Genomic DNA, 18,319 nt, shown 5'->3' on the forward strand with positions numbered 1-18,319 from the left:
ACAAAACCATGCAACAGAAGCACAAGACAAGCACCCAAACAATAAAACAATGGTGGCATGAGACCCACATCCTGGGCAGTGAGCTCAGTAATTTAATGATCCCTGGGACATGCTCTCTGCACACACATTAGAAAATAATACTTTATGGACCCAGCTTGACCATGTAGGGACAAGAAAACTCCTTTGTCTGACATGGAGGAAGAGTTGATGATGGAAGCATGTTTACTCTAGAAAGACAAAGAAGGTCTTCTCCCCCTCCCCACTTTTCCTTTGATTATAAAACTGTAACCCAGTAAGTTCTCAGGGCGCGGCACTTCTCGCCCACCCGCTTGTAAGCCTCGCAAGCTATTCTAATAAATCACTTCTTATCTGCCACTTTGCTCTCGCTGAGTTCTTCTCTGCAGTGAGACATAAAGAACTGGGGTACCAGAGCTATTCAGAGCCCCCCTGAAATGACACCGATCAGTTCCAATATCAGTATTTCATTCCTTGGGGAGGGGGATAAATTGGGAGTTTGGGATTAACATATACACACCACTATATATAAAATAGATAACCAACAGGGGTCTACTGTATAGCACTGGGAACTGTACTCAATATTTTGTAATAACCTACAATGCAAAAGAAACTGCAAAAGAACAGACACATATATGTATAGCTGACTCACTTGGCTGTTCACCTGAAACACTGTAAATCAGCTATACTTCAATAAAAAAAATACTTTCTTTTTATGGACTGGTAGCACTTCATGGTACAGATACCCCATATTTTGTTTGTCAACTCATCCAGCTGACAGACATCTGGGTTGGTCCTTCCGTTTGGTACGATGAATAATCCGCTGTGAACATCCCTGTTCAAATTTCTGTGCGTTTCTGCTTCTTTGGGGTCCACACCTAGGAGCAGAAGTGTTGGGTCATATGGGAAAGAACCTTGGGGTCTTCATTCATATTCGAAGATCCCTGATAAACACATGGGCAAGAAACTCTAAGAATAATCCCAGGACTTCTCACACAGGCTTCTTGCATGCCAGACCCTGTTCTACAGTCACTCACCGAAGCTTCACAACAATCGACTCATGAGGCGCTAGTATTATCTCAATGGCACAAAGAAACTGAGGCACAACTCTGGCTGGCTCCCGAGACCCTGCTCTTAACACTAGACCAGAACAAGATTTCTGATGGGTGATAAAATGGTAGACAGAACAGAGCAAGGCCACCTGGAGTCACACCCCGAGGACTTGGGGCTGTGGCTTCCTCTCCCTTCCTGAGTTGACCCCAAGGGACAAGCGCCTCACCAGGGAGGAGCACTGAGACCCCTCAGGCCTGGCTGCACCCTTCCTGGGTGAAACTGTTTAAAAAACACTTATTTACTTGGTTGCACCGGGTCTTAGCTGCAGCACACAGGATTTTTTTTTTTTAGTTGATGTACACAGGATTGTTAGTTGCAGCATGTGGGGTCTGGTTCCCTGATCAGGGATTGAACCAAGGCCCCCTGCATTGGGAGCACAGAGTCTTAGCCACTGGACCATCAGGGAAGTTCCCTGGATGAGGCTTTTTTCTTTTTGGACTGTGCTGGGTCCTCATTACAGAACTTACACAGGACTGGGGAAACAGACTCTTGGAGGGCAGAAACAAAACCTTGTGTGCACCAGAACTCAGGAGGAAGGAGCAGTGACCCCACAAGAGACTGACCCAGACTTGACTGTGAGTGTCCAGGAGTCTCCAGTGGAGGTGTGGGCCAACAGTGGCCTGCTGCAGGGTCAGAGGCATTGAATAGAACAGTGTGTGCACAAGATCTTTTGAGGAAGGTGGCCGTTATCTTCATTACCCCAACCAAAGTCTGGTCTCAGGTCAAACAACAGGGAGGGAACACAGCCCTGTCCATCAACAGAAAATTGGATTAAAGATTTACTGAGCATGAAAATATCAGTAACCTCAGGTATGCAAATGACACCACCCTTATAGCAGAGAGTGAAGAGGAACCAAAGAGCCTCTTGAGGAAAGTGAAAGAGGAGAGTGAAAAAGTTGGCTTAAAGCTCAACATTCAAAAAACGAAGATCATGGCATGCGGTTCCATCACTTCAGGGCAAATAGATGGGGAAACAATGGAAACAGTGACAGACTTAATTTTCTTGGACTCCAAAATCACTGCAGATGGTGACTGCAAAGTGAAAGTGAAAATGAAAATAAAGTTGCTCAGTCATGTCCAACTCTTTACAACCCCATAGAATGTAGCCCACCAGGCTCCTCCATCCATGGAATTTTCCAGGCAAGAATACTGGAGTGGGTTGCCATTCCCTTCTCCAGGGGATCTTCCTGACCCAGAGATAAAACCCAGGTCTCCTGCATAACAGGCAGACACTTTACTATCTGAGCCACCAAGGAACTACAGCCATGAAATTAAAAGTCACTTGCTCCTTGGAAGAAAAACTATGACAAACCTAGACAGCATATTAAAAAACAGAGACATTGCTTTGCCAACAAAGGTCTGTCTAGTCACAGCTATGGTTTTTCCAGTAGTCATGTACGCATGTGAGAGCTGAACCATAAAGAAAGCTGAGCACCGAAGAATTGATGCTTTAGAACTGTGTTGTTGGAGAAGACTCTTGAGAGTCCCTTGGACTGCAAGATCAAACCAGTCAATCCTAAAGGAAATCAGTCCTGAATATTCACTGGAAAGACTGATCCTGAAGCTAAAGCTCCAATACTTTGGCCACCTGATGCAAACAACTGACTAACTGGAAAAGACCCTGATGCTGGGAAAGATTGAAGACAGGAGGAGAAGGGGATGACAGAGGATAAGATAGTTGGATGGCATCACCGACTCGATGGACATGAGTTTGAGCAAGCTCCAGGAGTTGATGATGGATAGGGAAGCCTGGCGTGCTGCAATCCATGGGGTTGCAAAGAGTCGGACACGACTGAGCAACTGAACTGGACTGAACTGAAAAGAGCATGGCCCCGCGCATCAGAACAAGACCCAGTTGCCCCCACAGTCAGTTTCCCATCAGGAAGCTTCCATAAGCCTCTTATCCTTATCCATCAGAGGGTAGATATAATGCAAACCACAATCACAGAAAACTAACCAACTGATCACATGGACCACAGCTTTGTCTAACTCCATGAAACTATGAGCCATGCTGTGTAGGGCCACCCAAGACAGAAGGGTCACAGTGGAGAGTTCTGACAAAACGTGGTCTACTGGAGAAGGGAATGACAAACCACTTCAGTATTCTTGCCTTGAGAACCCCATGAACAGTATGAAAAGGCAAAAAGATAGGACACTGAAAGATGAACCCCCCCAGGTTGGTAGGTGCCCAATATGCTACTGGAGAAGAGGGAGAAATAACTCCAGAAAGAATGAGGAGATGGAGCCAAAGTGAAAATAACACCCAGCTGTGGATGTGACTGGTGAGGGAAGAAAAGTCTGATGCTGTAAAGAACAATTGCATAGGTTGTTAGGTCCATGAATCAAGGCAAATTGGAAGTGATCAAACAGGAGACGGCAAGAGTGAATGTCGACATTCTAGGAATCAGCAGACTAAATGGACTGGAATGGGTGAATTTAACTCAGATGACCATTATATCTACTACTGTGAGCAGGAATCCCTTAGAAGAAATGGAGTAGCCCTCAGAGTCAACAAAAGAGTCCGAAATGCAGTACTTGGGTGCAATTAAAAACAACAGAATGATCTCTGTTTATTTCCGAGGCAATCCATTCAATATCACAGTAATCCAAGTCTATGTCCCAACCACTAATGCCAAAGAAGCTGAATGGTTCTATGAAGGCCTACAAGACTTTCTAGAACTAACACCAAAAAAATATGTCCTTTTCATCATAGGGGACTGGAATGCAAAAGTAGGAAGTCAAGAGATACCTGGAGTAACAGGCAAGTTTGGCCTTGGAGTACAAAATGAAGCAGGCAAAGGCTAACAGAGTTTTGCCAAGAGAACACACTGATCATAGCAAACACCCTCTTCCAAGAACACAAGAGAAGACTCTATACATGGACATCACCAGATGGTCAATACTGAAATCAGATTCCAAAGATGGAGAAGCTCTATACAGTCAGCAAAAACAAGACCGGGAGCTGACTATGGCTCAGATCATGAACTCCTTATTGCAAAATTCAGACTTAAACTGAAGAAAGTAGGGAAAACCACTAGGCCATTCAGTTATGACCTAAATCAAATCCCTTACAATTATACAGTGGAAGTGACAAATAGATTCGAGGCATTAGAGCTGATACACAGATTGCCTGAAGAACTATACACAGAGGTTCATGACGTTGTACAGGAGGCAGCGATCAAGACCATCCCGAAGAAAAAGAAATGCAAAAAGGCAAAATGGTTTTCTGAGGAGGCCTTATAAATAGCTGTGAAAAGAAGAGAAGCGAAAGACAAAGGAGAGAAGGAAAGATATACCCATCTGAATACAGAGTTCCAAAGAATAGCGAGGAGATATAAGAAAGCTTTCCTCAGTGATCGGTGCAAAGAAATAGAGGAAAACAATAGAATGGGAAAGACTAGAGATCTCTTCAAGAAAATGAGAGATAACAAGGGAATATTTCATGCAAATATGAGCACAATAAAGGACAAAAATGGTATGGACTTAACAGCAGCCGAAGATACTAAGAGGTGGCAGGAATACACAGAACTATACAAAAAAGCTCTTAATGACGCGGACAACCATGATGATGTGATCACTCACCTACAGCCAGACATCCTGGAATGCGAAGTCAAGTGGGCCTTAGGAAGCATCACTACAAACAAAGCTAGTGGATGTGATGGAATTCCAGCTGAGCTGTTTCAAATCCTAAAAGATGATGCTGTGAAAGTGCTGCACTCAATAAGCCAGCAAATTTGGAAAGCTCAGCAATGGTCACAGAACTGGTAAAGGTCAATTTTCATACCAATCCCAAAGAAAGACAATGCCAAAGAATGTTCAAACTATTGCACAAATGCACTCATCTCACATATCAGCAAAGTAATGCTCAAAATTCTCCAAGCCAGACTTCAACATATGTGAACCAAGAACTACCAGATGTTCAAGCTGGGTTTAGAAAGGCAGAGGAACCAGAGATCAAATTGCCAACATCCGTTGGATCATCGAAAAACCAAGAGAGTTCCAGAAAAACATCTACTTCTGCTTTATTAACACACAAGGTGAAACAAACAGTGCAGTAAGAAGTTTAAAATAAAACCAGAGCTGCATTTTTGCTCACAAACTGATAATGATATGAGTTTGTAACCTGGAATTATAAGTGGAAGCCCCTGGAAATTTGAAGTCTCATGCATGGAGTGGATGCATTGCCCAGGACCCTTTCCCAATTGGTACTCCAGATTACTGTTAACAAGAGACAGTGCTGTTTAATTCTGGATGCTCCTGGGCCCAATTTTACGATGTATGTGCAGTTACCTCTATCATTTTATTTCTTTTCTTTTAATGAGTGTATATTGAAATCAAGTAAAAAATCTTCTGTAAGGAATTGAAATTGTGTGTCATGAGTGGAGTGGTTTCTTTGGCTAACAAATCTTTCAAAACTAAAACAAAAGTACAACTTTTTAAACACCAGGACCAGATTGCACTGGTGAAGGCTGGTAAAGGACTTTAAAGGCCGGTAAAGAATCTGCCTGCCAATCCCTGGGTTGGGAAGATCCACTGGAGAGGTAACCCACTCCAGTATTCTTGCCTGGAGAATCCCATGGACAGAGAAGCCTGGTGGGCTATAGTCCATGGGGCCACAAGAGAGTTAGACGCAACCGAGCCACTGAGCACACACAGTCTCAGCTTTAAAGCTGAAGGTACAGGGCCTGGGAAACCCCTTGGTCCCAGCTGGGCGGGACAGCTGGTCACCCTACTGGCCCAGAAGCCCCATCGCCTGCCAGCCCTGCCACGCATTACTGCCCACCCCCCAGCACCTTACACTACAAGTCACATTCCAGTTTTTTGTCCAGCATCTCGTATTCTTAGCTGTGGTTTTCTTTTACCATTTCTCACTTTACCCTCATTCTCCAGGCTCAACTTCTCATGGGTCCTTGGCAAAACAAGAAATAAACAGAGTCTGAATTCTTTATTAATCTGGACTTACTCCGTCTCAACTCTTGTCCATTCGGAGATGAAGGTCTTCTTTTCTTTCATGAAACAATGGGGGAGTGGAAGTGGTTGTGAGATTTTTAATGTCTTCATTAATAAAAATAAAAAATTAGCTATCTTGGCTTCCTTGGTGGTCCAGTGGTTAATTTAAGATTTTGTGCTTCTATGGCAGGGGGACATGGGTCCGATCCTCGATTGGGAAAGTTCCCTAGGCCACCAGGTCCATGTGGCAAAAGAAAAAGAAAAAAACAGCCAACTCATGCCCATCCTTAAATTTTTAAAATCAACTTGAAATTTTAGTTTTGAACTCAGAGAAAAATTGTGAAAGTGGCACAGGGAACTCATATTCAGCTTCCCCTGTTATTAACATTAATACATTTTTATTTACTAAATTTTGTGCTTTATTCTAATTTCCTTAGTTTAAAGTCTTTTTCTGTTCCAGAAGCCCATCTGGGATATCACATTACATGTAGGTTGCTCTGGGCTATGACAATTCTTCAGACTTTCCTGAGGTTTTGATCACCTTGATTCTTCCCAGAAATAATTGTCAAGCCCCTCAGCCGGGGTGTGTCTGATTGTCTCCTCAGGACTTCTCTGTCCACTCAGTAGTTAAGATTCCCTGCTTCCACTGCAGGGGGCACAGCTTTGATCCCTGGCTGGGGAACTAAGATCCTGCAAGCCCCATGCCCCACCTCCAAAAAAAAGAAGAATGCAGTCTGTGTTTTGGGATGAAGACCATAGAGGTCAAAGGGCATTGTCAACAATCATATCAAGGGTACAAGCCCTCAAGATGACATATCACTGTTGGTGGTGACCTTGAATACCAGGCTGACGGAAGTGAATTATCTGAAATTCTTTTGTGTGGGAAATTCATCTCTCTGATATTTTGTTGTTGTTCAGTCACTCAGTCCTGTCTAACTCTTTGCAACCCCATGAACTTCAGCATGCCAGGCTTCCCTGTCCTTCACTATCTCCCAGAGTTTGCTCAAATTCATGTCCATCGAATTGGTGATGCCATCCAACCATCTCATCCTCTGTCATCCCCTTCTCCTCCTGCCTTCAATCTTTCCCAGCATCGGAGTCTTTTCCAGTGAGTCAGTTCTCTGTATCAGGTGGCCAAAGTACTGGAGCTTCAACTTCACCATCAGTCCTGTCAATGAACCTTCAGGGTTGATTTCCTTTAGTACTGACTGGTTTGATCTCCGTGCTATCCAAGAGTCTTCTCCAGCACCACAGTTCCAAAGTATCAGTTCTTCAGTGCTCAGCCCTCTTTTATATTCCAACTCTCACATCTATACATGACTACTGGAAAAACCATAGCTTTGACTAGATAGACCTTTGTTCCAAAATGATATCTCTACTTTTTAATACGCTGTCTAGGATGGTCATAGCTTTTCTTCCAAGGAGCAAGCATCTTTTAATTTCATGGATGCAGTCACTGTCTGCAGTGATTTTGGAGGCCGAGAAAATAAAGTCTGTCACTGTTTCCCTTTTCCCCCATTTATTTGCCAGGAAGTGATGGGACCGGATGCCATAATCTTCATTTTCTGACTGTTGAGTTTTAAGCCAGCTTTTTCACTCTCCTTTTTCACTTTCATCAAGAGGCTCTTTAGTTCTTTGCTTTCTGCCATAAGGATGGTGTCATCTGCATATCTGAGGTTATTGATATTTCTCCCAGAAATATCTCCCAATTGATTCCAGCTTGAACTTCAACCAGCCTGGCATTTCACATGATGCACTCTGCATATAAGTTAAATAAACAGGATGACAACACACAGCCTTGACATACTCTTTTCCCAATTTTGAACCCGTCCATTGTTCCATGTCCCATTCTAACTGTTGCTTCTTGACCTGCATACAGCTTTCTCAGGAGGCAAGTAAGGTGGTCTGGTATTCCCATCTCTAAGAATTTTCCAGTTTGTTATGATCTATAGTCAAAGGCTTTGGCATAGTCAATGAAGCAGAAGTAGATGTTTTTCTGAAATTCTCTTTGTTTTTTCTATGATCCAACTGATGTTGGCAATTTGATCTCTGGTTCCTCTGCCTTTTCTAAATCCAACTTATACATCTGGAAGTTCTAGGTTTACATACTGTTGAAGGCTGGCTTGAAGGATTTTGAGCATGTGAGATGAGTGCAATTGTGGGGTAGTCTAAGCATTCTTTGGCATTGCCTTTCTTAGGGATTGGAATGAAAACTGACCTTTTTCAGTCCTGTGGCCACTGTTGAGTTTTCCAAATTTGCTGGCATATTAAGTACAGCACTTAACAACATCATCTTTTAGGATTTGAAATAGTTCAATTGGAATTCCATCACATCCACTAGCTTTGTTCGTAGTGATGCTTCCTAAGGCCCACCTGACTTCGCATTCCAGGATGTCTGGCTCTAGGTAAGTGATCCCCCCATCATGGTTGTCCGGGTCATTAAAAGCTTTTTTGTACAGTTCTTCTGTGTATTCCTGACACCTCTTCTTAACATCCTCTGCTTCTGTTGGGTCTATACCATTTCTGTCCTTTACTGTGTTCATCTTTGCCTGAAATGTTCCCTTGTTATCTCTCGTTTTCCTGAAGAGATCTCATCTTTCCCATTCTGTTGTCTTCCTCTACCCAGGGCCCTGATCCTGGCTTCACCACTGCATACTGTAACTGGCCCAAAGGATTTGCCAGAGAGAGACAGAGCCCCCTCTGTGTGCCAGGCCTGTGTGGGGAAATTGTCACACAAGAGGCAGCTTTCTCACAAAATGGGGTTCAGTCTCCCCAGTTTACAGACGAGGCTGAGAGAGGGGCATGGAGCCCCGGGTCACACACTGCTGAGTGGCATCTGCAGGGTTTGAACCCACCGGCTTCTCACCTCCCTTCCCACCCCTGCGCTGGGCTCGCTAAAGCTAACTGCTGACCAGCAGGAAGAAACCCAGGCCACAGAGCGGGCACTTACACCAGTCTTGATCCCTTTCCTCTACCCTGGGCCCCACACACCAGCGAGAGACAGGCCAGGCAAGGACCTTCAGCTCTGCCGCTGAGTTAGAAAGCGGAAAAGGGGGAGATGAACCACAGGATGCCCGGGCTTGAAGGGTGCCTGCCACCTGGTGTGGCCCCTCCCTCACCGCCCTTTCTATACAAGGCCTGGTGGGCGCCCACTCACTGGGAGAAGCCTGGATGTTTCTTTCAGGGAGTCTTGGCTCACTCCGTGGACCACATCCGGAGGCTCGTCTCCATCACTCCCCAGCCTGCTAGCGGGACTCGACTGGGTGTCGGTGAAACCGGGGGTTCCTACTTCTAAGGGAAAGTCTGGGGGTCCCGGACCCCACACTTGACCTCCAAGCTTCCTCTGGTGCTCTCAGATCTGGGAAACGTAGTTCAGGTTTCCAAGCGGGAGCAGTGGACTAGGTGGTATCCTGAGACGCTGATTCACCCCTTGGGAGACCCTTTCTTGCTCTCTGGCCGTGGGGGTCCTCCTTCGTACACCGCGGGTAAGAGCTGACTCCCCCCACGCCCAGGAGGCTCAGTCCTCCGCCTGCAACCGGATGCTGGTGGCCCGGTCGCCCGTGACCGCAGCGCCCCCTTCTGGCTGGGTGCCTCTCGGCCTCGGGGGCACGTCCCGTGCTCTCTGTCTCCCCCTGCAGATCATTCATGGAAGGGCAACTCGCTTGAAAGCCACTCAGAAGACCAGAATTAGGTTTCTAAACGGGCACTCCGGGGTTTCCCATCGCGGCTCTACTACCTGCTAATGGAGACTCAATGTGCCACTGAACCCGTCAAAACTTAACCCAATGCTTTGTCATTTATAAAAGGCATATAAACAGGTGAGGAGGACATCTATGTCTCTCTGTGGTAACATTTGCCCAGGAAATTATTTGCTCCAGCCTGGTCCACTCTGCATCCTCAGTGCTGAATGTCCACCACCCATCCCTGCCCCGGCTGGACCCTCAGCGTCTCTCCTGAATCACTGCTCAGGCCTCCCTGTGGCCTCCCAGGCTCCACCTTAATCCACCCTCCCAATGGAAGCCCGGGTTCTCTTTCTAAAAATACAGATCTCATGAGTCACTCTCCTGCTTGCCATAGTCAGTGAACCTCTGTCAGCATCAGGATAAACTCACACCCTTCACGGTATTCAAAACCTCCTCCCTCACACCTGTCAGAATGGCTGTTAACAAAAAGACAAGAGATAACAAGTGCTGGTGAAGGACGGGGAAGCCTGGCGTGCTGCAGTCCATGGGGTCGCAGAGTCGGACACTGAGCAACCGAACGAGCGCTGGCGAGGGTGTGGAGGAAAGGGAACTCTGGTGCGTAGTGTGGGAATACAACTTGGTCCAGCCACTATGGAGAACAGCATGGAGGTGCCTCAAAATATTAGAAATACCATAGGATCCACCAATTCCACTCCTGGGTATGGATCCTATGGAAATTAAACCACTATCTTAAACAGATATCTGCACGTTCATTGCAGAGTTACTTATAATAGCGATATGCAAACAACCTAAGTGTCCACTGATGGATGAATGGATGGAGAAAATGTGGTATATATATACAATGGAATATTATTCAGTCATATGAAACCCTGTCATTTATTACAATATGGATGGACCTTGAGGACATTATGCTAAGCAAAACAAGTCAGACAAGAAAGGGAAAAAATGGTATGATCTCACTTTATATGTGCAATCTAAAAAGGCCAAATGATACAGAAAACAGATTGGTGACTGCCAGAGGCCAGGGGGTAGGGATGGGAAGGCATAAAATGGGGGAAGGGGGTCAAACGCCACAAAGTTCTGGTCATGAGATAAATAAGTCCTGTGAATATAATGTTACAGTTAACAGTAACAGTATACAGTTAACAGTAATATACTATTATGTATTTGAAAGTTGCTAAGAGGGGAGATCTTTAAGGTTCTCATCACAACAAAAAAAAAACTGCAAGGTAATGAATGTTAACTTGTGATGTCATTTTACAGTATATACACATATCAAATCATTGTTGCATACCTGAAGCTATACATTTTATGTCAACTGTATCACCAAAAAAAAAAAAGCCTTTTAGACCTGGACCTTGTCTTGCCTCTGATCCAGTCACCTACCACTTCTTTTCCCATCCCAGGCTCCTGCTAACCATCCACTGGGACCTTCTGCACCCCCTCACCCTATGGTAATTCCTGCATCTGGGCCTTTGTGTGTATTCTTCTTGCTGCTGGAAAACCTTGCCTGTATCTGTTTACTATTTGTCATTCAGGATACAGCTCAACTGTCTCCACCACTGAAAAGTCTTCCTTCCTTCCCACTCACTGCCCTGCCCAGAGAAGAATGGGTTCTTCCTTTCCCTTGTCCTTCAGTTGTCTGCTCAGGGTCCACCTCCTCCAGGAAGCCATCCCTGACCACTCCATACCCGCAAGGTCCAGAGTTGGGATAGCGTGCCTTTGGTCTATTTCTTCCTGGGGACTGAGCTCTGTGAGGTCGGAGGCTGTGTCTGAGTACTGGCTAGGTATCTCTGGCACCTAGCCAGGGCCCAGTATGGAGGAAGAAGTCAGCTGGGGTTTGGTGGACAGATGAATGAATACATGAATGAATGAATGAAAGATCTGAACAAGCAACTCAGAGGTGGTGATCACAAGGAAGAGCTCCTGAGTTACTCAGAGGACCCCTTGGCTTCCTGGGAGGTAGCAAAGGCTTTGCTCTGAGAGATCTTGGCTCCTTTGACCCCATCTAGGCTTCAGTGTCTCCATAGGCAAACTTGGGAAAATAGTAAATCATTACCCGAGTGGTTATAAGGATTGACTAGGATCACATTGCTATTGATGCTACTAGCCTCAACCACAAGAGTCTGATGTTGAAGTTCATGGGCCCTTTAGGTGTTGGCCTCACAACAGTGTTTCTAGGAGGAAGTATCCAGGACACACAGTGCCCAAGGTCTCCAATGCCCACACCCCCACCCCTGGCCCTAACTCTTCTAGCTGAGCCCCAGGCAGGCTTTTCCAGAGGCTGGGCTTTAGCCTCCCTCAGCCTCTTACACTCTGCAATCCGCCTGCCATCCCTGCTCCCCTGTGATATCCATCAGTGCCTGGCCAGCTGTTGTCCAGAGCGGCCACTTCCTCCACCAACCAGCCCCCCATCCATCACCGCAGCCCGGGTGACTTCAGCCCAGCTGCAGCCATCAGTCCCTGCACCCCTCCAGGAGCTGGGGTTCCTGGCAGCCTCTGCTTAATCCCAGCTCTGAGGATGACAGCAGCTGGGTGGGGGCGGGTCTGGGGGGCAGGTGGGGGGGGGGGGCCAAGGAGACCCTCCATTCCAGCTGTTGGAAGGTGACCCCTCCCCCACTGACCTGCTGACTGAGCCCTTCAGCAGGCCACCCATTCAAAGGGGATTAGGAGCCCCGTCTTCACAGCAGCTGACCTGTACTGAGCACTTCCTGTGTGCCACTTGGCAAACCGCCAAGTTGTGCCCAAGTCTTTACGACCCCATGGACTGCAGCATGCCAGGCCTCCCTGTCCCTCACCATGTCTCAGAGTTTGCCCTAGTTCATGTCCATTGAATCAGCAATGCCATCCAATCATCTCATCCTCTGTCGCCCTCTTCTCCTGTGTATCAGACCCTCTGCCAAACAGGCATTCTTTGCCTCTGCTAATTTAATCTTCAAAACAAAACAGGAACCACCCATGAGGCTGGTTCTGTTATCATCCCACTTGACGAAGCAGGGAGACGGAGGTTCAGAGCTGTGACTTGCCCACGGTCACATGATGGGCAAGTGCCACATCTGGGACTCAGACTGAACGATTCTGGAGTCCAGGCTCCTTCTACCCTACATGGGTGTCCGCGTGGAAGCTCGTGGAAGACAGATGGAAGTAGGGACAGAGTGGGGTGCAGGGGAAGGAGAGATTCCGGCTAAGAGGCATTGCTTGGAAGCTTTGAGAGATGAGCAAGATGTGGGTGGGCAGAGGGCTGATGGAGATGTGTGCTGAGCAGGGGGAGCAAAGGCTGGAGGTGGGAGCCTGAATCACTCTCACTGCAAAAGGAGAGCCAGAGAGACACCCAGACACACACAGAGGGAGGCCTGTGTGTGTGATGTGGCTGTGTGTAAATGACTGCCTTTGTTAGTGATTGTGACTCTGTGTGTGTCTGTGTGTGTAAAATTATGCAAGGCTTTGAAATGGGCAAAAAGATGGCGGGGTATCTTGCCTAGTGCACCCTCCTGGGTCATCTTGGCCTTGCACAGTCTTCAAGGTATTTCTTATGAGGTAGCAAACCGATTGTGATGCAAATGAGTCTCCTCCAAAGAAATGCAAATGACCCGCATCCGGTAGAGACACAATTGATGTCTGCCCTTTGCACACTGACCAGTTTCGCACCTGTTTGCAAATTCATTTCAGCACTCGCATTGCCTGCCTTGTGTCTGGGCTTTTTAAATCCTCCTTTGAATTGGCTGTAACATCTTACTAGCTCCCTCATAAACTTGTGAGTCAAAAATCTTTGACATATGTTCAAAGATTTTATATTTGTAGGAGAGTTCTGAGTTCCCCTGCTTTTTGAACATATAATTTCATTTACTTATTTGGGGCCGTGTTGGGTCTTCGTCGCCGCACTAGGGTTTTCTCTAGTTGCGGTGAGTGGGGAACCACTCCTAGTTGCGGTGCATGGGCTCTCATCTCAGGGACGTCTCTTGTGTAGCATGGGCTTCAGCAGTTGTAGCACCTGGGCTTAACAGTTGGGGCTTCCGGGTGTGGACCGGCCAGTTCCAGAGATTTCTCTCCTGTGACCTTAGTATGGGGCTCCACCCCAGGCTCCAGAGCTCAGGCTCAATAGCTGTGGCACAGGAGCTCAGATGCTCCACCGCGTGTGGGATCTTCCTGCACCAGGGATCAGACAGCAGTGGCCGGCGGACTCTTTACCACTGAGCCACCACGGAAGCCCCCTGACTTTCCCTTCTTGAAGAGTATGTAAGAATCTGTCCCCAAAGTACAGATTCATGTACACACAAAGCTTGTTGTTGTTGTTGTTGTTGTTGTTGTTGTTGTTGTTGCGGCGCTAAAAGAACCAGCAAAGACTGGACACAGTACAAACATCCGCCAAGGGGAAACTGGTTGAACAAACTGGACGTCCACATAGGAGAGCGCTCAACGGTTGTGAAAAGAAATGAAGATGCTCTCCTAATACCGCCCGGGAGTGATCTCCAGGATACAAGTTTACGAGAAAATAGCAAAAACAAAATCTAAGGAGCAGAATTGTGTGTGCACGATATATATTCTAGCTTCTGAATGTGTGAGAGATGTGTATACATTTTCCTTTCTTGATCTTTTTAGCGGTGACCACGTGCCTGCCCGCTCAGAGGCTACAAAGCCTGCACACCCCCTGCCCCCTGCCCCTCAGGCTCCGACCTGAGCAGCTGACCACAGACAACAGTCCCCTGTCGTGGTTCTCTGTGACATTTAGTCAGCACTTACTGCATGCCCGGCTGTGGACTGAGCACTTTAAACATTTGAGCTCAATTCCTCTTCCCAACACTGCTGTGAGGTGGGTGGTTTCATCATCCCCATTTGACAGACGGGGAAACTGAGGAACAGAGAGTAGAAAACATGAGCTAGAGAGGAAGCGGCAAGGCCAGGATTTGAACCTCCACTGTCTCTCTCAGCTTTCCTTGTGGCTCAGATGGTTAAGAATGTGCCCGCAGCGTGGGAGACCCGGGTTCGATCCCTGGGTTGGGAAGATCCCTTGGAGGAGGAAATGGCAACCCTCTCCAGTATTCCCACCTGGGAAATCCCATGGACGGAGGAGCCTGGCGGGCTACAGTCCATGGGAGGGTCACAAAGAGTGACTTTCACTCACTGTCTGACTCTCACACCCATGGGTTCCATCACCACCAGTGAGTGGGTTTCTCTAGCTGCTCCAGCTCAGAAAAGGCAGGAACCAGTACTCCCAATGGTTGAGCCCCAGCCCCTTCACAGCACAGCAGGAATGGCTGGTCCTCAGTGGGGAGCACCTACTGTGTGTCAGGCACTTCCCATTCAACACGCCCACAGTGTCCTCCCCAGAGTGAGGCAGGTCCCGCCTCATCCCCTTTGGACAGAAAAGTCTAAGGCTCAGAAAGTTAAGCAGCTTGCCCAAGGCCACAGAGCAGAGCTGGGGTTTGAACCCAGGTCAGTCTGTCTCCCAGGTCTGGGCCAGGTTCAGGCTGCCCTCTCCTGGCCTGCGGGGGGAGGGGGTGTCACTTACCCCAGCCGGGGCTCAGAGGAGGCTGCAGTCAGCAGTGGTGTACATCGGTCCCCTCCCCTACCTGCTTCCTGCCTGGGAAATGAGGTCCCTTCAGAAGGAGCTGGGGTTGGGAGAGCCAGGTGAGCCAGACCCACTCTGCTCCCTTCTCCAAGAACTGCCTGCAGCCTCCCAATCAGCTAAAATTGGACTTTGCTGCCTTCTGCACGTTCCTGCATACCTCAGCCTGGGTTCCCACACCCTGACTCCTGCTCCCTCCACCACCAGCTGACTTGTTAACCACAGGCACAGTGGTTAGAAACAGCCCCTCCCTGCTGCCTGCCTCAGCAAGTGGCACCTCCACCCACACATGAGCACAGCTGCTACGCATGCCCATTGCACCATCAACTCCTGGGTAACGCGAATCACAGTTATAAATTCCCACGAGGTCCTCGCAGTTTTTCTGTGAACCTAAAACTGCTCTAAAATGTTAAAAATCTTAAGGATTTTTTCTTAAAAAAAAAAAACCAATCTGGTTAGAGTATGTAAGAGTCTGCCCCCAAAGTACAAATTCATGTACAAAGCTTGTTTGTTGTTGTTGTTGTTGCAGCGCTAAAAGAACCAGCAAAGACTGGACACAGTACAAACATCCGCCAAGGGGAAACTGGTTGAATAAACTGGATGTCCACATAGGAGAGCGCTCAACGGTTGTGAAAAGAAATGAAGATGCTCTCCTAATACCGCCAGGGATTGATCTCCAGGATACAAGTTTACGAGAAAATAGCAAAAACAAAATCTAAGGAGCAGAATTGTGTGTGCACGATATATATTCTAGCTTCTGAATGTGTGGGAGATGTGTATACATCTGCTTATATTTTCAGAAAGAGACAATGGAGGGGACTTCCCTGGTGGTTCAGTGGCTAAGACTTTGCACTCCCCATGCATGGGGCTTGGGTTCGATCCCTGGTCTGGGAACTAGATCCCACATGCCACAACTAAGAGTTCACAAGTCACAACTAAGACCCAGCACAGCCAAATAAATAAATATCAAATATACATACATATATATACAGATGGCCCAGATGGTAAAGAATCTGTCTGCAATGTGGGAAACCCGGGTTCAATCCCTGGGTCAGGAAGATCCCCCGGGGAAGGGAATGGCAACCTGCTCCAGTATTCTTGCCTGGAGAATTCCATGGACAGATGAGCCTGCTGGGCTACAGTTCATGGGGTCACAAAGAGTCGGAGATGACACGGGGATTAACACTTCAACTTCTTCATATATTTATATATTACTGCTCCTTTCTGGGACAGAATTGTTAAATAAAAAAAGAAGAAGAAGGAAGGAAGAGGCAATGGAAAGATAAATCAGAAGCTAACAAAACTGTTACCTAAGGGCAGAGAGGTAATTAGTGAAAGGAAACAGATGTGGAAGCTAGATTTCTCTGAGTATATCTGGTTTCAGTTTTTATTTTGTAAATGCAAAGAGTCTATAAAATTATGAAGCAAAGACAAAAAAAAAAACCACCTTAAAATAAAAATACCCAGCAGAAATGAATAAACCTGTCAACTTGGCAACCACACTGAGAAGGATCACTGGAAGTGACTTTAAAACAGCAGTTTGATGATACATCCCCAGTGGTCTTTATCTAGGACCACAAAGAAACAGAAGCACAACAAAATCATCAACAGCACTCGGTCATCTTATAGGTAGTGATGATACTGGTATTATTAGGTCAGCTTTATAATATAGGATACAGATGATAAGAAATGCGTGAAATGCGTGCTAATGTTGTTAGGAACCAAGATTTTCTGCGTGAAAAAATTTAAAAAGGAGAGATAGACAAAGTCAAAGAAGTTAAATGAAAACCTTACTGTCTCCAATGTGAATGAGGAGGATCAGCATCTCCAGCGTCGCACCTGGACGCAATGACAGCCCAACGGGAATAAGCACCTTAACAGCTACACTGTGACCCCTTGCTCCCATTGATCACCAAGAGGAGCAGGGCCCCTCTGAGAAATAGCTGTTCCAAGCAGAAAGGGTATAAGACGGATCTGGGACATGTCTTCCAGAAATAAAAAAACTCTCAAAGACTATGGAGAAACAGAAGCACAAACAGAAACAGAAGCGATGATGTAACAAATTCAATAAGCATCGTGAGCTTGAACAGCTCAGTATCTCTCCGAGCCTCAGTTTCCCCATGTGGGCAATGGGGATGCCCATTTCCGCCTGGCTGGGTGTTGTGAGAGATTAAAACACACCAAGAGCTTCCCTGGTGATTCAGTGGGGAATAAGCTGCCTGCAGTGCGGGAGACCTGGGTTCAATCCCTGGGTCAGAAAGATTCCCCTGGAGAAGGAAATGGCAACCCACTCCAGTATTCTTGCCTAGGAAATCCCATGAACAGAGGAGCCTGGTGGGCTACAGTCCATGGGATCACAGAGTCGGACACGGCTTAGCAACTAAACAACAAAATGACTTTGAAAAAATGGTCCACGTTAAAAAAAATATATATATATATTTAAAGGAAACGGCCCAAAGCTTGGCAGAACCACAAATGGCACCCCAATCACTTCCCCCTCATTAGTTCTGCTTTGCCTATAACCAGGGTGCTCAGAGGCTGACCCTAGTGGGCCTCAAGGACCAGTTGGGAGGTGTCTGGCCTCATACCCTCATCAGCTGCAGACCGTGCTCCCAACATGCTTAGCCTCCCCACCAGTCCGTCCTCACATCCTCCTGTCTCTCCTGGGGCCACCTGGGCTCTCTTCCTCAAGATCACCACTTAAGAGCAGCTCACCGTTAAATTTCTCCAACACCCAGGTAGGAATGGGCATCCCATTGCCCAGATGGGGAAACTGAGGCTCAGAGAGGTATTGAGCTGTCCAAGCTCACGGCAATGGAAGCAGCTGATTCTGGCATCCATGCCCTTGTCCCACCCCCTCTCTTTCCGCTATTGGCTCCTTCTCTTCGGAAGGCTGAGCGTGGGGTGCGGGTGGTCCTTCCTGAGCAATGAGTCACCCTCATTTCGGTGTGTTTCATCTCCCCAGCTGCAG

Source organism: Odocoileus virginianus, chromosome 33 (genome assembly GCF_023699985.2).
Source record: "Odocoileus virginianus isolate 20LAN1187 ecotype Illinois chromosome 33, Ovbor_1.2, whole genome shotgun sequence".
Classification (NCBI taxonomy): domain Eukaryota; kingdom Metazoa; phylum Chordata; class Mammalia; order Artiodactyla; family Cervidae; genus Odocoileus; species Odocoileus virginianus.